Source organism: Lagopus muta, chromosome 5 (assembly GCF_023343835.1).
Source record: "Lagopus muta isolate bLagMut1 chromosome 5, bLagMut1 primary, whole genome shotgun sequence".
NCBI classification, from domain to species: Eukaryota; Metazoa; Chordata; class Aves; order Galliformes; family Phasianidae; genus Lagopus; species Lagopus muta.
In genome coordinates this window covers 34,065,375-34,092,779 of record NC_064437.1, presented here as the reverse complement: position 1 = coordinate 34,092,779, position 27,405 = coordinate 34,065,375, and the positions used below count along the sequence as shown (strand labels likewise).

Genomic DNA, 27,405 nt, shown 5'->3' with positions numbered 1-27,405 from the left:
CCTAGCGATCAACTGTCATTCTCTCATTATCTTTCTCATTAAGTCTCTTCAAGCAAAATTATGTCAGGCTTCTTAAACTTGTGTAGGCCAGGATGATCATAATGTCTGTCACTGATCTTGTCTTTCAGGCTTTATTAGTCAGACATTTCATCTGTTGTCCAAGGCTTTGGCTAGTCACTATTCTTTCATTATGTGTTGGCTATGATGTGTAGCTATGGAGAATGATTAATGTGGCTATTTTTCAAGAGGGTCTTTAGATAATACACATGTAAATTCTTAGTTCAGTAGTACATGATGCGTATATCTGCAGGATAAACTAGCAGCTCAGAAGGATGGATTGCTACATAAAGCAATATGCTTTTTTTGGACACCTGTTTAGCGATTCCAATTATTGCTGCACGCTGTGTAAATACACTGTTACCAAAACCATAACATAATTGGAGAAGATATACAGGTACCCTTCTCAGAAAAATAAGCAACTCCTTAGCAAGATCTGAACAAACACGAAACATAAAGTCTTCTTTAAACAGACTAGGCTGAAGTCCTAAAGCACTCACATACATACATAAAATTGTTTTTATTCAAGGAGCAATCCCTTGCATGTTTGGTTCCTTAAACCACATTTCAGGGGCAGCAAGGGAAGGAAACATTCACAGAGCAGCTGCAGGGGAACAATCAGCGGAAGCAGCCGTGGGTGTCAGCCCCATGGGATGCCCCCTTTGTTGTCACATCTGCTGAGGGGTTGAGGGATGTAAGGAACAGAGTCTCTGAAAGCAAAGGCAAGCCACGTGTTCCTCACACATCACTTGTTTCTTACAGATGTAGGAGCACAGTAGCCCAGCCCAGCCATTGCCTAAGCAATGTCATTCTAAGCCCCTACCAGGTCAAGGACATGTTTTCCCCTGAACCATTTACTGATGTTGCCTCTGTGTGCAGCTAAACACACACTTAAACAATCTCCAAGAAGTTATTCTGCATTTTGCAGACTGTTGCCATGGCTATTCATCACTGCTTTCGTACACATTTTTGTGATATCCTTTGAGCAAACCCTGGGGCTGAGCTGAAGCTAGGTAAGGCAGATAGCTGCTTGATGATGCTTTCACAGAGTTCACTTCACAGTACCAACATTCAAGCAAAAAAAGCAACTCTCCACATATTTCAGCAGCTGATGGTTTCTCAAACCCTAACTTTATTCTTGATGGAAGCACAAATTATAGTGCAAAAGCAAAACATTTTCAATGTAAGAGCAAGCAAAGCCACAGAAATCACTGAAGAGTAAAAATGGATTCCTTTTGCAAAGGAAAGGCAAACACTTAGAATCCATCAGATTGTCTTGTGTTATTCCATTAGAAAGCTGATGAAGTTTGAAGCTGTGCGGAGGCAGAGCTAGTTCTGACAGAAACATGCTGACTAAGAAAAATCTCCTTCTATATTTAAAAATTGCAGCAGATGGTGCTAGCAGTAGGATGCTGTGCTGAGTTGTTATGACTGCGAGCACTCCATCTATCACTGAAAGTCTCAAAAAAGCCTCACCCTAAATGCAGGTCTCAGCCCAAACTCTGCAAAATGCTCCAAGTTCAAGTGTGGTTTCTTGGGTATCGAGTACCTCTGGGTCACCCTTCTTTAGAAAAGCTTAAAAATTACATTCTTACGGCACACAAAAACTTAAAATGACTTCAAAATAGCCAGGACCCAGTATTCACTGAGCAAAAATGTCCCACTCATAGCACAAAGCCCATTGCTTTCAGAGATCAAAGGTATTTCTGCACGGCATGACAGTGCTACTCAAAGCTGTAAGCATGCCCGAATGAGCACAGGGGTGTGAGACAGAGCCCAGCATCCAGGGGAGGCTGTTGAAGGAGCCAATGGACATGTGAGAGCTGCATCTTCAGTCTCATACAGAGCCACGAGGCTCAGAGGTTTGGGGCCTTAACCCAGCATGGGAGTGCATGAGCACAAGTGTGCAGCCACACCAGCAAGCAGAATAACACTTGAGTAGGCTCTGCGACCCAGCCTCCCCCCCGGTGAAGCATAGGGCAGCTCACAGCCTCTGTGCCCACACCACAGACAACAGCACAGCTCTGTCCCACCTCACAGCCCTCCCACACACCCCAAGGATCCAGGCTCTCCATGCTTGAAGGTGAGAGCTTGTTCACACCCACGTCAAAGCCATAAACCCCCATCACGTAGTTACCCCTCCTGGTCACCTCTGCTCCGTAGCAGCATGAACAATCATCTGAACAGAATGAGCCAAAGCAGTGGAGAACTCCCCTCCCTGCATTCTGCAAAACCCACGGTGTTTTTATGAGTTATTAAGCACACAGCCCTGCTGAGTGATGATTTTGGAGCTACAAAGGTATTCACTGCAGGAATTTTTTATTCTTCCTCATGCTTGCCATGGCAACCGGGATTTTGAAGTAGTTCAGAGCAAGACAGCGCCACACAGTATCTAAAATAACATTCATAGTACATCTGACTTGTTTCTTTTTCCTATAATGAGTTCAGTATTTGAGCTTTTTTAGAAAAACTGTCCCAAAAATCCCCAACCTCTAAAGCAATATTCTCTTCTGTCTGCTCCAACAAAAGGATGTGGTTATAATCTACGTTGACGGAATTGGAGGTCCAGAATTCTCATAAATGCAAAGGCTGCAGAACAGGACTCAGCTTTTCTCCTTAAAGTTACAAGGCACCTGAGAGAACTGGCAAAAATACCAGAAAAAAAGAATCTGTCATTTAGAGGCAAATCTACTGGGGATCCTTAACAGTGTGTTCATTTAGGGATTTTTTTCTTTCTTTCTTTGGTTGGTGGTTTTTTTGTTTGTTGGTTGGTAGGTTTTTTTTGTTTTAGCAGCTGATTTCTCTCCTCAGTTGTTTGAGAGCAGAGATCTACTGGGGAAAGATGACACACCACAATACTCTGTGGAGGGAGGGAACTGACAGCTGGAGGACTCTTTAACAAAAGTAGGGATGAAGTCTGTAGCATTTACCTCGTACCAATCACAACAAACCAGAAGTTCCCTCATTCTTAATGTAACTGATATTATGACTGTTGCATTAAGAATTTAGTATACCTGTTGGGATTAGACCAAAAAAAAAATAAATATCAGTAGACATGCAGTGCTAATGATGAACACATCCACTTAGAAACTATTCTGAAAAAAAGTGTTGTCCAAATCACAACTGATCTCTATGTTAAGAGGCTCCTCCTTCAGCAGGCACTTCTGTTGGCATCCCAGTTGAGAAAACAAATCTGTATCTGTAATTCTTATTTGAACCAAATTTGCTTGCCTTACAGATAAAGCGTTTGGGCAGTGCTTTCAATACTTAGCTATATTAACCCTTCTCTCCATTGCTACTGTATGCTTCCCTTCATCTCCTTTCATTCCCATAATACAGACCACAGAGAAAGGAAGACTGAAATTTTTTTCCCCATTTCAGAAAGTGCGAACCACCAATAGACTCTTAGTGATCAGAAGACTAAAGAACAAGATAGGGCCTATTTCCACTCCCAAAGTTATTCCAGTATTTTAAGATGAATAATAGCAGTGCAACGGAAATAAAACTCTCAAAAACTGCCTGCAAATAAGCTTCCTGAGCAGGACAGCAGAAAATTAGGGAAAGGATACTTGTCTCAGTTATTAATAAATGTAATTTCCAAGAGTGAAAAATAATGAATACTTCCACTAATGAGCACTTCCCAAACACTTTAACACTAGCATTGATTCTATTATTCATTTCCTGTAAAGCTGCAGTTATCAAGTCTCATACAAATTAAAACTAGAGTGAAGAACAAATAGGCCACTTCTATACCAATCATGAACAGATTTGTTAGCTACCAACAGTTAGTATATTATCTTACACACAGAAGTGAAATGGGTGGGGAGTAGCAGATGAAAAACACCACACCACACACACACAAAAAACAACAAAACCATCAGACAGTATTGAAAACAAATTTTTTTGCACATTGATCTTATGAGACAAAACACTATGTGCCAAAACCAAAACTGAATGTTATCCTACTGGACCAAATTTTGGAAAAGAGTCAAAACCAAATCATCTGATAATTGTGTTACTGCCCACTGTATAACAAAAGCAGTTTTGCCATCCAGTATCTTCTTTCATTATTCTAATGAACATTAATTATTGTCTGTTACTGCAGTAAGTTCATTTACTTCCCCAATGTGCTTTTTTCTTTTCTTTTTTTTTTTCCCTTAACATGCTGTATTAGTAATCCATAACGCAAAATAAGAAAGAACAGTATTTCCATGGCAATACAAATCATCTATAGCAACTATCTCCTATAATCTTTCCCCAACACCTACAATCGATGGAGCTGTGCTGAAAATAATTTATTATACTACAGTACAATGAGCACAACCACAATAGAGACTTCAGTACTTCTCTTATTGATGTAGAGATGCTTGGTTTTATAAGAGCATTTAGGTCATAACATGTCTAAAGCAATCAGAAGCTCTTTAATTAAAAGCAGTTCCAAACAACACTGGCACAATTTTCCTGGGACAAACTCAACAATGGACTCTTAATGAAGTCACAAGGAGCAAAGGACTGCATCTTGACAGATACTTGCTCTCAAGTCTTACGCTCGTATGATAATGCAAAAATGATCATGTTGTAAAGTCAGTTAAATTGCTGTTTGTTTGTTTTGAAATCACAGTAGGTGTGAAACACAGGCATATGGTAGGACACGCACTACAACTTCAAACTTTTCAGCCTTAACGCCAAAATATCAGCTGCAGTTAGAAACACACACCCTGCCCCCTGTCTCCAAGGCAAAATCCACAAGCATCTTCCACAACCAAAGTGCAAACAAAGAGTTTAAGTTCAATTATGAAGCTGTTGCTCTTGAACCGACAGTTGATCTTCACTGTACAAGAAAGACAGGATGATTGACATAAACCTGAAGATATTTTGACACAGCAAACTGATTCTTTTATTTCTACTCCTCACTGATAATTACCCCACTCTCAATTTGATCCAGCTAAGAAGGAACACAAAAGCCCTTTATAAACTTGAGCATGCAGCACCGATCAAAGGAATTCAACTTTCTTTTCCAGGCTAAAATTATTTTCTTTGCTTAGAAAGGAAAGCAGCATTGATCTGCTACTTTCCTTCTCTACATGATAACAGCAACTCAGCTTCCTTGTCAGCAATGGACATGATTGATTTCAAGCCTGGTACTCATTTAATGACAACACTGTTGGCCTAATAGAGAGAAGGCTGGATGATCGCTTATGTGCAAGCAACAGTTAAACCTAAGGAAATAAATGATTTTGTCATCTCAACCTGGAACAGCATTGTATCCTCCTTGAAAAATGAGCAGTTAATGGACAGAGTGCCTCAAGAAAGGGTTGTTACTGCTCTGGTGTTAACCAGAGCAGAATCTAAATTGCACAGACTGAAATTAAAATTCTGCCCCACTCTAAATAACAGCTTCTAAAAAAGAAAAGTCTGATCCAAAAGCAAACTTGAGTGATTTGTCACTGAAGTGCTGCATTAAATATTGACATTGCTGCTGAAGTGACCTGCTGCCTAATGGATACTCCAGGAATGCCAACACATTGAAAACTGGCTCAGTCCTGCTGCTAATTATTATTTCCAGCTCCACAGCATCATTCAGGAGCAGTCACAGCTCTAAATGAATCTCAGAGGATTTTTAAGGGAAATAATGCATTACTGCTTTCTTCTCCTTCCTTTAAGTGAACTTCTTTCCAATGGCAGCCCTCAACAGACTGCCAGCAGCTGCCGGAAAAGAAAGTTTCCAACTCCTTTTGCATTCATGTGCTCTCACACCCATGTTTGCTGAGGCACAGAGATGTAGAGCAGTAATATAATTTCAGCTCATTTTTACATGACAGTAAAGTAATCTTGGAGTACAGCGGGTAATTTTTTCAGGGTCTTAATTGAGAGCTTCTTCCAAAAGTCTCTGGAAGTAAAAGAGTAGAAAGGAGGAACTCATGGCAGAGGAAGGAAGTTCCATGTGGCAGAAGCAGGAACATATTTGGAGATTTGAAGATGACCCCAACTTTCCTCCCTCAAAGCAGAGTTTAAGGCTCTCAAACCCCCAAGAATCCTAATGGTTCTTTTCCACACAAGACACCTTTTATACCATTAACACTCTCTCTTCCCCTACAGTAACATCCAGGCCTAACTATAAATACTGGAGTTCAGCAAGAAACAAATCCTCAGCAGATAAATCAGATGACTCTGTAGCACATAACAGCCCAAAGCAAGAACCTCTCAAAGAATGGCTCAAGGGTCATCAAGTTCCAACCGCCCTGCCTCAGGCAGGGTTGTCAACCACTAGATCAAGACCTAGATCAGGGTGTTCAGAGTCCCATCCAACCAGACCTTGAACACCTCCAGGGATGGGGCATCTGGAAAAACTGGACAACCTGTTCCAACACCTCACTGCTCAATCAGTGATAAGCTTCCCCTTGACATCTAAATCTTCACTCCTTTAGTTTCAAGTCATTCACCCTAGTCCTGTCACTATCTAACCATGTAAAAAGTTGACTTCCCTTCTGTTTATGAACTCCCTTTAAATATTAGAAGGCTGCAATAAGATTTCCCCACATCCTTCTCTTCTCCAGACTCAACAAGCCCAGCTTCTTCATCCTGTCTTCACAGGAGAGGTGCTCCAGCCCTCCTTTCATTTTTGTGGGCCCTCTCTGGACCCTCTCCAAAACCTTGACTCTTTTTCTGCCATGCATGCCCCAAACCTAGATGCAGTACTGCAGATAGGGCCTCACGAGGGCAGAGTAGAAAGGGACAATCACCTCTCCCTGCTGGCCACTCCTCTTCTGATGTATAGCCCAGGAGACCATTGGCATTCTGGGCTGCAAGCACGCACTGCTGGCCCATGTAAAGCTTTTAATCTGCCAGGACCTGTAAGTCTTTCTCAGCAGACTACTCTCAAGGAGTTCTTCTCCCAGACCGTATACATATCTGGGATTACCCTGATCCAAGTGCAAAGCCTTGTACTTTGCTTTGTTGTGCCTCATTAGGTTCATGTGGGCACACATTTTGAGTCGCTCAAGGTCCCTTTGGATGGCATCCCTTCCTTCTGCTACATCAACCGCAACACTCAGCTAGGTGTCATTAGCAAATTTGCTGAGGGTGCACACAATCCCACCATCTATGTCATAGATAAAGATGTTAAAGACTACTGGTCCCGAGACAGAGCCCTGGGGGACACCACTCATCACCTGAAATCAGAGTTTTGATTCACAAATTGATCACAACCCTCTGGCTCTGACCTTCCAACCAATTCCTTATCCACCTACTAGTCTACCCTTCAAATCCATCACTCTATGTCAGAGATAAAGATGTGGTCCGGGACCATGACAAAGGCCTTGTACAAGTCCAGGATGAGGACTTCTCTCAGTTGCCTTCCCTTTGGCCAGCAATGCTGTTACTCCAAAATAAATTGCTTCTCCAGAACATCACAGAGACAAATGAGAGTCACCTTCCTCCTACCTACAAGCAACTATTTGTGGAAACTCCTTCCCGTTACCAGCCATTGCAGAAATTCCAGTATGTTAACATACCTCACTAAAGAAATTTAAGGAAATAAGCTCATAATATGACATAGAATTTATAGCACTTTAGCCTGACAATTAAGGAAACCAAGACTGTTAAAGAAGCTCTTTCTATAGGAGTTTTTGTAACATCTTGATATTGGAAGTCTCTATGTTTAATTGCTGGGAAAAAAATGCTGCAACAGTGAGGACACTTATTGTGCATTTATTTTTCAGCACACAATCCCAAACAATAAAAACATTAAACAAACTGCAACATTTTCAAAGATAAAGATGCAACCAAAAAAATCTCCTCCCCTGAAAAATGTGAGGAATTTGCATTGAAGTCTCCCCACATTACATGTGCTTCAGTGACATCTCTCATTCCAAAGCAATCTAAAGTTGTTGGGGGAGGGGGAAGAAGAGAGGAGGGAGAAGATGGATGACTAATTATAGTGACTGAAATAATATACAGTAACAAGGATCTACTTTCTTGATCACTTATACATGCAAACATACCTGAATCAAAGATACATGCACATATTTCAGGATCTTACACAGTAATTTTTCTGCAGCATAGGTCACAGTTCCCTGACTTCTTATTCTTTGCCATTCAATTTAACTGGGAAATCTGGAAGAAATTACTACTGAGCAAAAATGGAACATCTATTTTGCATGTTACAAAGAAAGAAAAGAAGGCATGTAAGATTTCAGTCAAAAGACTGTGTTAGGGAAAAAGTTAAGGCTGTCGAATGATTTTAATAATCATTGCACACAGAAGTACTCCGAAGTTAGGGAAAGCTGTGATTAAAGAGGTCTATATAATTCTGACTTCACCCTCTGGAGTGTTGTGATCCAACCTTCCTACCCTATAACTGCCTGCTGGTCCCTGCATGCACAGCTGGCAGCACTGGGCAAACCAGTCATCAGTTCACTGTTTGGTTCAGTCCCTGTTCTACGGACTCTTTTAAATGCCTCCTGTCTCAGTCGGTGGCTTCAAAGCCCCCCCCCCCCCACCCAAAAAACACTGTTTGGCTTCAAAAAGCAAATGCTTGAGAAACCGATAGAGATGCAGCAGCTAACTTAGAAGCATGCAGGGGTTCTACTCGGCACATTTTCCTGTTCAGTGTTTTATTACAAAAACTGTTGAGTGACTCTGTGAAAAAGCTTAAAGATATGTAAAAGCTTTCTAAATGAAGGTAAAAATCTCTTTGAAAAACACTGAACTGCCTTCTGACATCTTCCCGTGCTTTTCTCTAAGCAGAAATGTGCAATGTACTTCAGATTTCCTAACACCTCAGAACAGCTACAAAAATAGCTTCTTCATGCATTCATTAACTGCTGACAGAAGGAAAGCTCAATTGTTCAAGTGAATAATATTGGGGGGAAAAAAAAAAGAGTGAAATGATTCTTACCCGATTCTGAATTTCTTGTTGAGAAAACGTTTGGGCAGGACACGCTTACAAACTCAGACTGTTGCTATTAATTCATTTTAAACAAGGAAGGGACTCAACCTTTATAGCCCAGAGACTACTTCGGCCAGGCCATTCAGCTGCTCTGGCTACTTGAAATCAGTGAGCTTCTCCTTGCTTAGTAGACATCAAAATACTTGAACTTCCACATTCATTTCTTACTGTTTTTGAACCCTGGGAAAGCAGACTGCTTTTGTCCTCACCAGGGTTTCTCTCATCTTGGACAATTCCTCCACAAATGCCACCTTTGCTCCTATGGCTGACTTGACACACAGCCTAATGCATTTCTCCAGCATGCACTGGCTACTGAAAATAAAACGCAGACAAGCCAAGACAGCAAAGATAGCTGTAATTAGCCACAAAAGAATTTAAAATAAATAGTCTGGAGAGAAATCTAGTCCCTCAGGTTAGAACAGTTCTTTGGAGACCTCAGGCTGATCCTAGAATTATCCTGAAGTCAGCACAATTTACATGTTTCTTTTCTTTGTTTATTGTAATCACTGAATTGCTTTAAAAATATTTAGATTCCGGGAGCTCCGAGGAAATATGTTTACATAGCTGAAATTGTGAAAGGATAGGGAGTTTGCTGGTGTACAGTGATCCAAGAGGTTTTATCCCTTGAGCAGGAAATACTAGAATCCTAATCAAGACAAATTATGTTACTGTCTGTCTACATGAGTAAAACAGGATATTTCCCAAACAAACAGCATAACACCAAGTCACTTGCTGATACACAGGGCCATATAACACTTGGATAAGTGGGTATTTCAAGAGAAAGGAATCAACGAAACTAAAAAAATTAAGACCAATTTTCACCATGAGTGAAGCAGCAAAATCAGTCAAATGGTTTCTAATGGAATACACTCATGTTAGCAATAGCTAATAAACCTCCAAGCAAGATTTTTAAAACCTATTAGCCCCTTTTCTGTAATTCCAGCAACACAGGAATTGTGTACATTGGAAAACAGGAAGGAGAACAGGGAAAAAAAGATACCTGCTTGACACTCTTGCTATTAAGAACATGTTTCAATAAGGACAGCACTAGGCCAGACATGCTTGGACAGAAACTGAGATAAAGGAGTTATGTTGTTAAACAAATATGAAGTAGCTTAAATGGATCATCTCTTTAAGTGATAACAGATAGTTGCTTCTAGATCTCTATAAACTTTGCCATACCTGCCTAATTTTCTAACATAGGAACCAGGTTTGGTCACCTATGGAACAAACTCGTAACCTTTCAAATTGTGTTGAGGCAACTAGCAATGTATCTTACAGCACAAAGGCTTAGTTTCACCTATGGTGGAATGAGTTCCTTGCACACACAGCATCTTAACCCACACTAAGCTCTAAGCAACTCCACTGATGTCACATTCATGAGCACTTTTGACAAGAAAAGCAACAGTAAGACAGATTTATTAGCTTAAAACGAACTGCATCACTGTTATTTGAAAGTAGCTCCCCTTGGTAGACTGGCATGTACAACTATTCCATCTTTAATGCTCAAATTTTCCTAGGGAAAGGAAAAGCTCGAGAGTATAAGGCTTCAAAAATTCTGGAAAAAACTCTGATAACTCCACACAGATATCAGGACGTGCACACTTCAAAGATATCCAAAGAGGAAAATATTTTCTGCGGTCTGACACATTTTTGTGAAAGCCACGTTTTTTAAAAGTCTCCAAATGTTTCTGTTGCAAACCAGAAGTTGCTTAACCAATCATTAGGACTAAAGACTCACAGGGCAATTCAATTTTATATATATATATATTTTTTTTTTAAACTTGCCCCCAACCCTGAAGTTAAAAACAATGAATGAATATAACCATTGCTCCAGAAACAAGCAAACCGTCTGTATAAACAACAGAGCACTTGAAAAGCTCTGACCACAAATTACTTTGTAGAACACAGGGAAACCTAGGGTATCTGTGCCCCATGGGCTGTCTTAACAGTCTTGGTTGCTGTTTGGGGGATGGTTATTGCCATGGAGTCATAAAGCTGATGGCTTCCATAGAAAAAAATGAAACAGTCACTACACAAACGCTACGAAAATGTTGACGGTGGTCAAAAGAAAAACTAACATAGAAGCAATGTGATTCAGAATCTGCTCAGAAGACTTGGAGAAGTTAGAAAGACCTGAAGATGTTATAGATATTATAATTCTTAAAGGATTGGCTGAAGTGGTTACTGAGATAAGTGCATTTGGGATGCAAGGAGTGCAAAGTGAATCCACTGGATTAAAGAGAATGTAGCATTCATTTTTAAAATGTGGAGGACAAGCACATTGTGCAGATTTGGCAGCCTACACAGCAACACTTGTGAAAAAATATCATGGTTGAGTCCATTATGTAATACTGCACAGAAACGAAAAGCTGTTCTGATAGAAAATGAAAGGAATATCTTATGCTGCATGAAAGACAGGAGAGGCAATGATGCCTTTCTTTTTGATATGTTCAAATCAAGAGGGATTCTGGGCTCAAGCTAGACTTTGGAAAGTAAAGAGACAACTTGCAGCACCCAGAACACAGAAGCAGAAGTGAAAAAAGTGTTTTGGGAAATACAACTGGATTGTGTAAAAAGCACCAAACCTCCTCTTCCAATGAGTAAAATACTTCCATGAAGCCAACAGCATTAATTGTTCTCAATGACCCTGTAACATTAGGGGTTTGTAAGGGCAGGAAAATGGAAGCTATAAAGGAAGAATCACTATATTTGCAGCACAGAATATCAATATCAAATATATGAAGCTATTGACTTGTTCCTACCAACTCATTTGCTCAGAGCATGCATTCACATGGAATCATAGAATTGCTCAGGTTGGAAAAAAACTTAAACATCACCAAGTCCAACTGCAATACACTGCCCTAATTCTAACAGCCCTCTGCTAAACCATGTCCCTGAGCACCACAAAATCTTGATCAGAGTGCAAACTTTGAAGAATGCAGGACTGAACTCACCACTGGGCATCAGAAAAGGAAAAGAGGCGTGAGGAATAGGCAGAGGCTCCTTGCAGCAGGAGCCCCTAGTAACATGAGAACGTTCAGCAATCTTCCTCGGGACAGCATTATTTTCATATTTGAAAATGGTTCCAAATAATGTCCACCAAAAAACACAGAGACAAATCTGTTTTCTTCCCAAATCTGATCTGGTGCTGCAGTAAGTAATCCCTTGGGATTAAGGAAGTCCTCCTTTCATTTAATCTATTTCTAGATGCAGGAGAGAAATGACTTACAAGAATACATTATAGTATTTAAGGCGCAGCGTTAGCTGAGGTTGTTTGGGAGAGAGTAATGAGACTTAAGTCCTAACAAGACTTGGGTGTAACATGGAGGCCTACAAGTGATTTTCAGTTGGTTTCTTTTCTTCTGACAACTAATTAACCCACATAATGGAAATTACATCTGAAATAAGACGATCAGTCAGCAACTACGGTTAGCAGTAGTTCCCTCTCTGTATGTTTTCAATTTCACTCCTCACCTTGAACAGAAACCAATTCAGCTTAAGATTTTAAACCAAAGAAGAGCTAGTTTATTAGCTTAATCCAGCTCAGAGAAAAAATTAGCTTTCTTCCAAATTCCCAATTATCTGCAAGTACAGAAATATCAGCAGATGCCAAATGGGCTGCATTTAAGTTGCTGGTTTCCCAGCAGGCACGTTTCCTAAGGACTGACTCATGCTATGCAGCATTTCAGAGCCATAACAATCAAATCCCATTATAATTAATACACTGCCAGGATTTCTTTGTGCCATTAGCTAGCCATTTCATCCAAAGCACTGCCTGGATTTCCACAGACCTCAGTGTCTTCCTAACTTCTTTAAAGATTTGGGCAATTGGAGAAGCAGAGCACTTGCTCCTGGCTCCACACCCTGCACACAAGTTTTACCTGCACACATTGCAGGCAGCTCTCCCATCTGTGCCTGGTATCAAATATGAAGTATCAAATACTGTGTTTATTTGTACTTATTGCACTGTGAAAGCAGCTATTTTTAATCAGGTCAATGCAAACAAAGTTCCTGTGAGCACCTGTTTACGTTCAGCTTTACTTGCACAAACAGTATGAGATACAATGCTTATTTCAAACCTTTCCATCTTTCATTTCTTTCCAAAAGAACAAGCTATATGACAGAAAACAAGAGAACCCTGCCACACAGTCAGTAATTTCATGTAGATGTTCAGCTGACAGTTATGCTTTTGAGATTTATTCATTCCCCATTATTTCTCATGTCCAGTTACTGCTTTGTGTGCAAACTGTAGGGTATGCTCTCTGCTTCATCACTGCCAGGTGGTTCTGGAGTTCAATGAATGAACCCATGAGGTTTCCAGACAAAGCACTGGTGTGGAGAATAACAGGGAAGACTCTGTTCTATACCTTTTATTTACTGTGGAGGGCCCTTCACACAGAAGTGAAATGTTTGGTGGAGATAAAGTATTTACTAGTCTATAGCTAAATACGTGTGATTAGAAAATGCATTTATAAAGGAATTAGACAAAAGATGTGGAGGTACAAACACTGTTAATGCTTTACAGCAGCAAGGTTGTAGCAAGCTACATAAGGTAATGACTTACCAGGCTAAAACTATATACGGAACAGCACTTGGTTGGACCAGCACTTTGTGTTTTCAGTATGTACTCACACAACTTGGCAAAACACGACTACTTCAAGTTGTAAACCTACTTAAAACAATTGGCAGGATCATCCCAGTGTGCTGGCTCTAGAAGTCCGGACAAAAGGGGGTTAAACTACCACACCATCATTGTGCAGCACGTTTTACGGCTCCCTTCACAGGGCTTAATATTAAAACCACATATTTTTGTTTATGGGAAATTCATAATTAATAAAACCCAAGCATGTTGTTTTCAGTCATGGACCATTTACAGACTACATTTCATCAGCTCTGTAAAAAATCCTTTTAAATGCGCTTGTGGAATGCCTTTGTGAAGCATCAAACACCAAAAATGGCTGTGACGTTTCTCATCAGAGTTTACTTCACATCAACTACAAATTGTCATTCAAGCCAGCACATAAAATGATCCTAAGTGGTTGTTATCTCTCTCAATAGAAGCAGAATATAACAAATATTCTTGCACTTTCCTCTCTTTTGCACCTGTGGCCTTCCCAAAGCTGATAAGAATAATTTTCTGTTGTATTTCAAAGTAAATTATAACCCATATGGGAAGGGACCAGCTGATGGCTCTAGTGAGTAAAGTAGCCCATTTAGCCAACAGACAGACAAGGCACAGACATCCCAAGACCACTTTGCCCTTACACACCCTGCCCTCCTGCTGGGTATCACCTCTAAGCTGGCAAGGGCTGTCCTGCTCAGTTACTCCTTGGCCTCTATGCCAAGGCTGGGAACAAAGCTCTTCTCCTGGGTGCTATGACAGGGACACCTTCCTACAATCATCCGACCAGACCCATTATCCTTCAACTCAGACTGCCCAGGTAGAACAAACTCATAGAAGTGTAAGCTGGATAACAAACAGGCTTTTCAACCCAGAGAGTAAAACCACCTCACTACTCAACATCTACTTTTGGGCAAAAAGGCAGCCAGACAGTCTTGGTTTTTGAAAACAGTTGTATGAATTTGAATCAATCTACTTCTCTTTGCTTCTATTAATTTGCTGAGTTATAATGTCTAATTTATCAGTCTGAGTTGCAGGAAAAACGTGCTTCATGCTACAGCCAACTCTGCTAGGCAGCCAAAAAAATTCAACTTCAGTTAACAGCAAAGTCAGATATTTCACTTTCATAAGTGTCCAAGTAAAATATCTTTGCAGTGACAGTTAGCAAGTGAGAAATGGAGCTATAAAAGCAAATCAGTAATGCACCAGGATTATTACACATATCTATGAAATGCACTGGTGTAACTAGGAACAGCTGGACAAAAATATTGAGGATAAATAACTGAATGGAACATAAATAAAGAACAGGGATTATCAATATTCATTACCTATGTTTTCATACTGCAGTCTTACTGCACCAGAAGTCACATCAAGATTTATGTGTATAGAGACTGTATCAAATGCCTGGGAAAGTTAGGGACCTGGAATCCATCACTAAATCCTTTTTCTAATTTTTTTTAATTTTTACTCTTCCAACCATTAGCAAAACAGCTGAACTCAAGTGACAAGGAGTAAAGGAGTTGTTTCACGCTGGAAACCATAGTTCACAGGAGGTGAATACATGCAGCAACCCCAAGAAAAGCAACTCTCCCAAGCCCCTCCAGAGCCTCCATTCCCCATTCTCCTAGCCTTGTGTTTTGGCACTTCCTATCGATTCCCAGCACTGAGCACATTTTTCAGCCAACCATTTCAGTACAGTGTCAGTAGGAAGCTAACCAAACAATCCAAAAGCAAACAGCTTTCTCACAGCATTTTGTAACAACAGAAGGTCTCAAATGTTGTGCAGAAGTCCCAAATCAGACATCTCAGTCTGCAACCACCACAGGCTATATGCTCTGTGGTTCACCCATTCCCTGAAGGGCTGGTGGGCAGCAAGCAGGGCCAGAGCCACAGCCTTGTAAACACTTTTCGGAAAGGCAACAAGGATGGAACGGTTGGCCATGTGGGATCAACCCCTGCTGCCCACCCACACAACATACGCCCAAAGAGAGGTGGAAAAAACATGCACTTACTTTCCCAAATAGCAGTAACCCAGGGCTGGTCAGATGTAAAGGCTTTCCTTCATTACCCAGAATAGAAACTGTATTTTAAAAAAAAAAAAGGCAGATTTCACCAATTTAATTCCCCGAGACAGCTATCAAGAGCAACTTAAAGCATCTTCAGCAAGGTTTACCATTCATTATTCATTACAAGATATCAAAATATGCATGGTAGCAACACCTTCTAAAGAAAAAAAATACACTGTCAGAACAAAGTGAGCACTTTTCCTTGACACATTGCAAGCCAAAAGAATGTGTTGATTTTGTTGGCTTATTTCCTACTTGTTTTGTGTTTTTAAGATATCCTAACATAACACACAGAAGAGCAAAACAAGGTGATCAAGTTAGTATTCTATATGCCAAATGCACAAAGAATCTATTTTGGGTTGGAAGACAAGGGACAACGAGCAATAGCCATTCAGCTAACATCTACCATTCTGGATGATCAGTTACAAGATGTAATTCTACAACATGGTGGAAAATGCAATGATAAAAGCAGGGAGGCAAAGCCTTTGGCTGCAGAAAATGAGGACAAACCCAAATACAGTACTGTGCATATAGGGGGGAAAAAAAAAAAAAAAAAAGGAAAGGAAAAAAAAGCTACTTACTTTTGGAAACCCTCAGGTAGGAAGAGATCTCCAGCAAAACACCCTCACCTCCACTGCCACTTAAATGAGGTCTGGGAAGGGGTGTATTCTGGCCCCAGACCTTCTGGTGACTCAGATACATTGTATGCACCTGAGCTCCCCTGGGTTGGCCCTGCCCTCCCACCAGATGCTCCATCAATGTTTCAAGCAGTGACAGCATTCCCACTACCCAAGGGCAGACAGGAATAATAAAGGCATAAGCATTTCTTTAATTCAAACATGTTAAGAGACATCTCAAACTCTGGATGCAGAATTTTTTTCTCCCTATCATTTCTTTATCCTCTGCATTGCCACACGTGGTGGAGTAGAAGATTTCATGTATTTGACATCATACTTCCAAGATAGAAATCTTACAGAGACCACTCCAGCACCGCATTGTGATGCTCCTCAAAAGGCAGCAATATTAGCTTCAAACACTCTGCTAATCTTTCCACTCTCCCCAGCCTGTGCTGCTGCCATGTTTCTCTCCAGAGACCAGTGCATCTCCGTTGGAAAAACCAACAGGCAACAACCCACCAACGGGTATTTCCAGGGCTTGAGCTGTGGGTACTTCTCAAGGACTGATTTACTGCTAAATACTTGTGCAATCGGTGTTAGGCTCACTTCAAGCTATATTTCTGAGTGACTAAGAAAATCTAAACTGTGGTTGATATCGTATCCTACTCTTTTCTGCCCCTACATCGTGATCACCACCAGCATTTCACAAGTAAAAACACCAAGGTACATTTAGTTAATCCAAATGAGATTACTGAAAACTCTACGCAGATTTTTTTAGTAATGAACATATATGTAGGTAGTATATATGCATACATAGACACAAATCAATATCCATACAACTTTAACAGAGCTAGCAAGTCTCTTTACACCAAGTTACCACCCACAAACATGGACCTTCTTCCTTCAGGCACCTAGCCAACCTCACTTGAATAGAAAAGGATGGGAACAAGATAATACATGCTGGTGGTGTTTGAATGAAACTATTACTTCATTGTTAGCAGGAGTGTTATTTTGAATTTTTATCTTGCTGCAAACAATAGCAGAATATTCAAAAAAGGCAAAGAATCTTGCACATTTTTCTCGACTCAGCAATGACAGACTGTAACAGTGCTTCTTATTCAAAGACCTAAACTTGCAGATCCCAGAGTTCAGTTATCACAGTACCCTTATTATCAGTAAAGATAAACCAGCTGTCTGCATATAAGCTCAGATAAATCTAGTATCCCAGTCCAGAGCAATATGTTTTTAAAGCCAATGGATGCCAATGCTCTAGATGAGACTGTAAATGGAAACCTAAGCAAGATAATTTATGTATTTACGTCATCTCCTGTTGTCTGATATACAAACCATTTCATCAAGACTTCTTCCTTCTTATTTCTTCAGTACATTATTTACCACTAAAAAGCATCAAAATTACCAAGAGTAACAAAGAAAAATAGTATTATGCATCTGTATACAAAAAAAAAAAAAGAAAGCACTCATGGAAAGGCAGATCAAGCAGTTAGTCTAAAAATAAATTTAAAAACCTGACTATAAGCTTTTATACTTTTTATACTATACTTTTATACTTTTATCTTTAAATATCATCATTACTACATCACAGAGAGAGTAAATTTTACAAGCGGTATATCAAACTAAAAATTCCTAACTCTCAAATCAACTCTTATAAAACAAAATATAAAGGCCATTTCCTCCATGAAAAGCTTTAAAATAAATGAAGTTATGTTGGATTGCAAATGTCTCCATACAAAGAATGCTTCTTTTCTAAGATGAGAAAAAAAAAGAAAAGAAAGGGAGACATTTAACTGTATAATTACAAAAAAATTGTATCACAAGGAGAAGTAAATCTAGCTCTGAACATATGGAAAATTACACTTGGAATTGATTAAACATGAAATAAAGCAATACTCCAAAAGGTTGGGGTGCAAATTCATAATCTCTCAAAGATGACAGTTTATTTACCACACCAGGCACAGTAGTTCTGCCAGCTTCTGCAGGCTGCCTCCCACCTTGCCACCCATAACCACACTGAGGAATAATGCACAGTGGTATTTCTGGGTCCTAGCAGGCTTATCATTATTTTCAGAATACTTTGATTAATAATCCTTTTTTTTTTTTTTTTTTTTTCTATTAACACTGAAAAATGAATTAGAACTCTAAGAAGCTTTCTCTGCTCTCTAGAAATTGGAATGATGTTATACAATCTCAGCAAAACAAGTCATAATGTGTCTGTTATTAACGATTCTGGTCATTGCTCCTGTACAGAAAAACACAGCAACAGAACAAAGATTGTCTGTGTTTAGATCACACAAGCGGGTCAAGGATTGCCCATTTGTGGTAGGCTGATGGCATTCCGGTGATCTTTAGTCCACAACAATCCTATTAAATTTGTGACCTTTATTGGGATTTGCTCATGAGACATCTGATGAAGTTTCTCTTGATATCAACAGCAATCTTGCTACTGACTTCAAAAGGGGATCCAAATCCAGACTCAAGAGATGAAAGCTTAGAGTAAGCCGCTCATTTTTCTAAGTCAGATGCTCTGTCATTGTGCTTCAATATGCAGCATAAATGGCTTCCCCTCTGGAAATGAGAGACCACGTCTCCTTGGCTGACAGTGACGCCTTACAATAAACTTCCTGAACGAGGCACAGGCTTCTTCACAGCTGCTATGTGAAGTCCTAGGAAGAAAGTTGGTAGCTGCCATCTACAAATTCAATCCTATTACAGAGTTGACACTAAAAGATTAAAATGAATTCTTTCCACAAACATAACACAAGCAATTCACATCCAGAGAATACCTTATTTCAATGTCTTGACTGGAACTAATGCAGCCAGAGGATCATCTATCATAACCTAGCCCTGAGATGAAATGACATGGAGATTTTGAAGGGCGTGAGGTGGATGGATATAGACTGCGGGTGAGAGGTAGAGCAGGCAAGAACAGAATCTGTCCGTTCGTGAAACAGGAGACCACAAATGGATAACAGAGATTCAAAGGGTTTTGCTCTTTCAAGTGCCATCAGTTGAATTTGTGATAACGCTCACGAGAAATGGAACAGATTTGCTGGAAGCACTAATGATGAATACAGAACATCCTTACAACTTCTGAGAAATCTGCTTAATGCTAAGCTTGTTGATTTCAAGGAAATGACAAAAATAATTTAAATGTTTTCATACATTTTTGTAGAGACCTGCAAAACCATGTCAACCATGTGTGCTTTATGCAACTATGCAACTATGGAAGAAAGCCTATCCCCTGGATTTTGACACTTCAGTTACATTTTTTTTCTCTCTCTTTTTTTTTTTTTTTTTTTTTTTTTTGTGCCCCATCAGGTCTGGGAAATGCAAAAGGGTCAGTGTAGTTGTTGCTGATTTTTGACCATTTTTGGTCAAAGATACTCAGACATTTTTGAGAACCAGCTGCTAAGGTGGATTGAAGGCATGCTTCTCTTAGGAGCTGTTGAAAGGGCTGAACTGTCTTTGAACAGGGCAGCTTAGCACAGCAGTAAGTATGCTTGTCAGTGCAGAAATAACAAAAGTTTTCCTGGAAGCTAGCTGTATTGTACAAAGGATTTGTTGTTACTGAATTTTGTGTGCAAAAATCACAGGCTTAGCGTAACAGTGTTGTGTGTGATGTAAAGCTGAAAAATTGTTGTAAAAAAAAAAAAAATAGTTGTAAACATCTGATGTTTTCTCAAGCCAATTAATCTTCTAATAGCTTCAGTATTCAGAAGCTCATGAGAATAGATACCTAATTAGTTTTCCAGTATTCCATTTGTGCCAATTCCGTAACGTTCTGTTTTGTAACTGGCACAGAGCATAGATGGGGAGATGCAACATTTCTGTAGAAAGATAAATGCAATATTTTAGAAGGTGGACACAAGGACTCACCGTGTCACATGCAATGATGCTATCTGAAATGCTCAGACAGACCCAGGAAGAAAATCAATTTGTAAGTTCTTACAGCACAAAAAGTGATGAGAAATAGCCAGTGCGAACTTGTCAACAACAGATCATGTCAAAGCAATCTAATTTCCTTCCTTGACAGGATAACCAGCCCAGTGACTAGCAGAGAGCAGCTGGAGTGACAAATCTTAACTAGTTTAAAGCTGTTTGGTCTGTCAGAGAGAAATTCTTTAATAGAGCCAAAGAAAGCTTCCTCCACAGGGAAGCACCATAAGGGGAATGAAAAATCAGATGGATATCCCTAATGGAGTCATGGCAGCCAGTGCTTGGAGCCCATGTTAGACATGTTAGTGTTGGAGCCCATGGGACTGTATGAATCTGTGCTATATGCTGCCCAGTGCATTCAGTGCATTCAGATGATTAACACCATCAGTAATGGTATAAATTCCACATGAGAGTCTTGGGAATGTTACCAGAGTGGGTGGAGATGTACTCAGGAAGACAGTATTGAAATTCAAAGTGTTCTTAACAAACTTAAAAATAACGGGACAAAATTCAAATTAGGCATGTGGATGACGAGTCTGGAGCACAGCTAGCAAACATACTGACACAACCAGAGGGACTTGGTGAGCAGGGGTGTAGTGGGTCATAATATGAGCCCATAATGTGACTCAGCGTGACTGCTAAAAATAAAACCTAAAAAAATAAAAAAATAAACTTCTTTCAGTGGTGAGCAAGAGAAATGAAAAATACTAGAAGACTCCTGCAAGCACACACTGCAATTGTTTTGACACACAAATCAGAGAGGAGAAATTACGACAGTAATCCATCACTCCTTCATTAAAACTTTTCAATAGCTATTGCTGAAATACGCAGCACAAATATTGAGGCACCTCATCTGTGGTTGATCCTAAGTGATATCTCAGGTCTCTTCCAGGCCTTGTCTTAATGATGCTTTTTCTAATAAGCAAAGCAAATCCCTTCACTGAAATTCTTCATTGCATAAAATAGATGTAAACGTGGAAAGGTTTACCCAACAGACTTGGGAAGAAAAACAACTTAATGAGATAATCTGTGCTATTCATAATCAAAATGAAAAACTATTTAATCTGCAAGCAGCTGAAAATAAATTATCTAACATTCTAGTCCAGAGAAGCATACACCATGGAAAGATAACACAGAAAAAAATCACAGGAGAGCTTCTATCATTGATAATGAGAGAAAAGAAAAAAAAAAAAAAAAAAAAAAAGAGGAAAGAATTCTGATACTAATTCAGCTTTAATATCCAGTAACCAAGGGAAATATCCTTTCTCAGTTACTGAAAAAAAATAAAAATAAAAAGAATACATGTATCAGACTTCCAAGATAGCTAAAATGAATTAAGTATCACATAACAATGATAAGAAAGGCCTTAATACTCAAAAAAGTATTTCAAATATTTTAGCATCCTGGCACCGATCCCAGTAGCTGGGTCTGCATCAGACTTGTTAAACACAGGCTAATCATGTCTTCCATAGGAGACCATATCAACTGTCCATAAGAAATTGAAACTCACTGTTATAGGGGCTATGATTATTTATTTATTTCTTTCAATGAAGTCTCCTTTGAGTTCTTTGCAAGCGGAGGTGATTGAAATTACTTCATTTGTACAAATGATACATAAGCTCTACTAAAAATCTGTGTGCCAAAGGGTCCTCCCACTTGTATCTGCCAAAGCATCCGGAAAGGCCAAGTGAGACAGTATTGCTCTGGGTGTGATACTAGCAAATGAGCTGAACGACTCACAGGAAGGGATGCTGTTGGAACTGGATTCCTTACCTGTCTCTGTCATCAGCTCGGGATAACACCTGACACAAATAGCTAAGCAGAGAACCACTGCCTTCTTTGGGAATTAAAGTTATTGATATCAGCCATGTTTTTGGACTCCACATTCTATGAAGAAGGAAAAGTACTAAATAACCGTTATTCTGAAGTGCAAAGAATACAGTACTACAAGAGCATTCCTGAAACTTGGCACCCTACTTTAAGTACCTCATTCAACATCTAGCCTGCAAACCAAGTTGCTGCAAAATAATCTAATGATGTCCAACTCCCCTAGTACAGACCATCTATGGATGCTAAAGTAGGCTGAAAATAGATGAGGTAGTAATCACAAATGGTTAACACTGACTGCAGAAATAAGAGGGTTCACACAAAGCTATTATTTTGGCATGCAAAAAATAGGTGACTGCACACAAAAAGAATTTGTCATTCAAACTGCAGCCCTGTGGCAGGTAAGACCATGAGACATGGCACCTATCTCACTTATCTACACATTACCTTGGATAGCACTGAGCCTAATTTTCAGCTAATAAAAAATTATAATGAAATTTAACATACTTAGTTCAGCTGAGAATCACAAATTCTCATCTCCTTGGAACCAAAAATTAAAATAAAATGCCATTTCTAACAGCCACTTTGAAATTTACTCTTCTTACACCTTGCACTAAGATACACATGAGCCCCTGACAATTTCTAGGGACGGCAGCAATCTCCAGTGCTACCTTACATACATGGCACATCAGCTTATGTATTAAGAAGTGAGTTGGGTAATGCATTTTTGGTAGCCAGATCATTCTGGACACTGAAATAAGTTAGTCGGATTAAATCAAGATCAGGTACTGCCAGGTTGTGGCTGACTCTTCTGCACAAAGACAGCAGGGTAGGAAGGAGTAGGAAGGAGAGCCTCATCCCTGTGTTGCTGCTGGGAAACCACCACTGGGCTACCACTGCTCTGCACATCTAGCTGCTGCCTCCCACACTGGCGTTGCCAGGGAAACATGGAACTAAGTGAAAACAAAACAAAACAAACAAACAAAAAAACCTAAAACCAAAACAGCACAGAGGAAAACAAAGACAAGCCAAACCAAAAAACCTGAGAAGACATTACCTTGCGCTATGGGAAATCCCAAAAGCACATAACCACTAACCGGGTGCTGGTGGCTGCTGCACTAAGAGATTGCTGCAACAGTGTGTAGTAGTACTAACAGGACACTTTTCCAAGAAATAAATGCTGACATGTGAGAAAGGCTCAACGGCCATCAGCATCAAATCACAAGCTACCCTGTCTCCCGCTGGTTATGAGAAAAGGAGGGCAAAGAGATGTGGAATTGCTTGAAGGAGAGGAAATATGTGGGGCACAGTTTCCTATTCTCTCTGCTTTTTCTCTCTGCTTGATGTTTCACACCCAAAGCACTGGAGTACAGCCAAATACTCACTGTTAAAAATAAATAAACGAAGAACAGCTGTAATGTGGGATACTTAAGACATCCAAAGAAGGAGATGCATTCTGGGCTTAAGGCAAAGGAAAATCTCTCCTTACCATGACGATTTGCCCTGAGCAGAGCATTCTTCTCTCAGAAACAGGATTGCAAGCAAACCCTTCAAAAAAGAAGACACCCCTATCATCTGCATTTGGTTTGTTTTGACGTAGGTGCTTGTGCACAAGCAAGTGAAAGCAATTTCTTTTAAACAACGGTCTCCACTCAGTTTTCAGTCAGCAAAAACTGTCTTTATTATAAATTTTACTCCCTCTTAGAACAACTCACAGATTTGGAAGCCTCTCTACACAGTGCCCAGCCCGAAGACAAGAAGACAGAGCTTCTGGCTCAGGCTTCCCTACAGACTTTCTGCAGTGATGTGGAACGGTGACCAAGCAGTGTTAGGGTTCTTTTGGTCCCATTTGTCACAAAGCTTAACTTTGTTGAAGTCACTTTTCAAAAGATCAGCCTTTTACATCCACCAGGAAAACAACATGTCACTGAGAACAACAACAACATCGTCATTCATTCTGGAAGCAGAGGTCACCGCCTGCTGGCCCTCGGCCCAGATCCCAAATTGCCAGTGCTTATTTGGTAAGTTTGTATTACCAGCAGGGCAATATTTTATTAGTAGGCTATTTCAGACTCTGCCAGGCTTTTCGCAGCTAAACAACATGTGCCAAGCCCAGGCTTTTCTTAACTTCCCTTTCACTTCAGTCCAGTGAAGCATCCTGGCTGCAACACCAGCCTCCCTTTTTTCCAGAAGTATTCTAGCATCCTCTTTCATACTGCCTTTTTTCTTGGAATGAAGCCTCAACCTGTTCACCTTCTTCCACACTATCACTTTCAGGCACCTTCTGTATTAATTCCTGTGTTGTATCTATAGGAATAATTTTGCCAGCAAAGAGTTTGGAAATGCTGAAGAAATCATTTGGTGCTTTCCAGGCTGGATTTTTCTCAGCTGAGCTGCTGGGTTTTTCCTTTCAGAAATAGCCATAGTTGGTTTTTTTCCACAGCTTCTGCTTTGGTCACGTGAAGTGACTGCCAGAAGACCCACTCTCTTCTGTGGATCCTCATTCTGCTCTGAAGGACATAAAAAGGCTATGCCCAGAGGGAATAGCTGAGTGCAAGAGGTCATATACTGATTACTCCCACTGAATGGACATACCAGCAGAACTCCCCAGAAATAAAACAAAAATGTCCACTACATTTTGACACAGCTTTTCATCTTTAATTTCAGTAATAGACAAAAGATAGTTCGTCATTAATGCAAAGATAAAGTAATTCACGAGTGATTGCATTTGGTTTTAGAGGCAAATAATCTTCCACTGTGATACAAGTATACATATTTGTGTTAAGAAAAATGATCAAAAATGGAGATAGTGCCTCCTGAAAATTTGTTTGTCCTGAAAATTTGCCTCGCTCAAAACTTGCAAACGTTGAGTCCATGCCAAGCAATCCTTTTCACCAAGGAAATCCCCAGTAATAGCTCATTTCCTGAAGAGTGCAGCAGTTCTGCAGCCAGAAGCTCCCCTTCTGATTTGCAAACAGGAATCCCTTTAAAAACAAAGAGCGGTAGACTCAATACAAGGAATTTAACTTCCATATTCAGGATCATAAGACTTCTACATGATGAAACACAGGAACATAGGTATAACACAGCCCTGCTAATTACATGCACTGTTCCACTTTTCAGTACTGAAATCCAAATGTTTGCTAGGACACGAAAATGAAACTGTAATTAATAAATGAAGAAAATATATGTTCCATCCTCCAATTCTCCAAGAATTTTTCAGAAAAATAAGAAATAAAAATCCATGTCTATATAGCTGCAGATAGTGAATCAGAGGGAAAGAAGCTGACACACAGCCATATTCATCCATCTTATTCCACAAGGGTGTTCGGAAACTGGACTTGATGCAACTTATTTCCTCAGACAATGCGAAGATTACATTTAGTCAGATTTATTGCACCAGGATATCTATGTCTAACTGCCAGCGTGTCTCACTGCATGTTCTGCAATTATTACGGTTAATTAAACATTGTACTTCTTAGAAATGAACAAATTCTGCAACACTTGAAGAGGGGTCCACAGCCTTTGCAGCAAACTTTTGCCATCAGTGACACACAGCTGTTCTGTGTTCAGATGGCCAAAACTTTTATTGCCACCCTGAGAGCTCTCCAGATGTTGCATCCATATAGCTGGCATCTGTAGTGCGGCACCACCTGGCCTAACCCTGATGGGCCCTGGCAGAGATGGGACCATGCAAGTTAGGACCTAATATTTACATCTTCATTTTACATGGCAAAATTCTGAAAAGTATTCTTGTTGTGACGATGCCACAATAAGACGTGTGATATGAAAACATGTCTTCAACAAGCTGCATAAAATCTACGGGAATTTCTTAGTCTGCGGTGACTGTTAGTAACAACAAAATAAAAGAGCTCACACTGAAGCCATATGGAAGAGGAGACTTTTGGTCTCTCTCTGTCCGTGTTTGTAAAAACTGAGCATGTAACCAAACAGGATGAAACAGGGGCTGGACTAAAAACTACTTCTAGCATGAAACAAGAGCTAGAGAAATCACACGCTTCCACTTCCTGAGCTAGGCTTTATCCTATAAGCAATGCAGGTAAAGAGAAATTCATCTCCATTTTACAGGAAAGGCTACGATGGTAGCAGTGACAGTCCATGTTTTCCTAGTGCAACACCAGGTTTATTGTTTTTTCGAAGTCTGACTGACAGCCAAATTTAGTTCCAATCCAATTGTCATGATGATTAGGATTAACAGGGATTTTCTTTCAGAAACTACTCTTTCTCAAACTCTCTCTGAAATGACAAGTTCCATCGAGGAATCAAAGGTAATCTTCAGAAAGCCACAAATCAGACATCATGTGATGATATCACGGGTCTTATTTTAGAGTGCTTCTGCTTTCCTACTTTAAATAAAGCTGAAAGGGAACACAGTTTGATTCACAATATATAAGAAATTGTTCCAGTAAGATGACAAGCATTATTCAAAATAATTCAAAAAATAAATCGTTTGAAATAAAAAATAGAAGATTTCCTGCATACTGAATACATATCATGACTGTCCCTTTCACTTTAAATTTTACAAGTCCAAGCTGACTTTAAAAATAAGATACAAGTTTCAACAAGAATAATGCTTTGTGCAAGTACAGTTCAACCTTTACAACCCTCTTTCTAGAGTGACAGCAGATCAGTAGGATACAGCAACCACCACCTTCTCCAGGCTACGGTGTTATCTGTCATTTGTACAATAGCACACGGCCATTGTGAACACAACCACTCCATCACAGAGAAGGCTATGAACTTTGAAAGTCTTCCCCAGCAGCAGCCAGCTGACAGAAAAGGTCTGTGCAGTATTTACCACATCCACTCCATCCCTCTTCCTGCTGAACTTCCAAGAAACCAACTCTGATAACTTCCTGCCCATCAAACAGTACAACTTTTGCTATTCAGCAGTTCACAGTCCTCAACTCACTGGAAACTCACTGTTCTACTATTAGATATGGAGGTTAGTGGCCCTGCCTGCAGAAGGAGGGTAGGAGCTTGATGTTCCTTGAGACCCCTTTCAACCTAAGCCATTCTATGGTTCTACGAAACACAAAATTATTCAACTCCATGGACTTTTCATCCTTTCCTGAAGTTTTATTTGCCTTCCTATTTCTAACTACTGAATCTATAGCACTGAGGAATCTTTGTAACAAACCAGCACTGTGTAGGAGGTGACACCAGGATAACTTTCAGCATCATAATGAAGTACAAGTCAAAATATAGACGCTATGTAGTTATAAAAAATGCAATGAAATCTATATTCATATGGCATTGTGCCCTAACATTGCTCAAAGATAACGCGCT

The 27,405-nt window shown here is 39.9% G+C and overlaps 1 protein-coding gene and 1 long non-coding RNA gene across 3 annotated transcripts in view; one reads left to right on the top strand and one right to left on the bottom strand.

The window, feature by feature from the left end:
* Nucleotides 1-16,337, bottom strand: part of LOC125693164 (uncharacterized) — a 31,316-nt gene extending 14,979 nt beyond the window's left edge. Inside the window, exons 1-2 of the long non-coding RNA XR_007377005.1 lie at nucleotides 16,279-16,337; nucleotides 15,644-15,711 (exon numbers count right to left, since the gene is read on the bottom strand). This is a non-coding gene — a long non-coding RNA (uncharacterized LOC125693164). The remainder of the gene's footprint in view (nucleotides 1-15,643; nucleotides 15,712-16,278) is intronic.
* Nucleotides 1-27,405, top strand: part of RASGEF1A (RasGEF domain family member 1A) — a 148,887-nt gene that overhangs the window by 75,530 nt on the left and 45,952 nt on the right. The gene's annotated exons all lie outside the window — the stretch shown is intronic.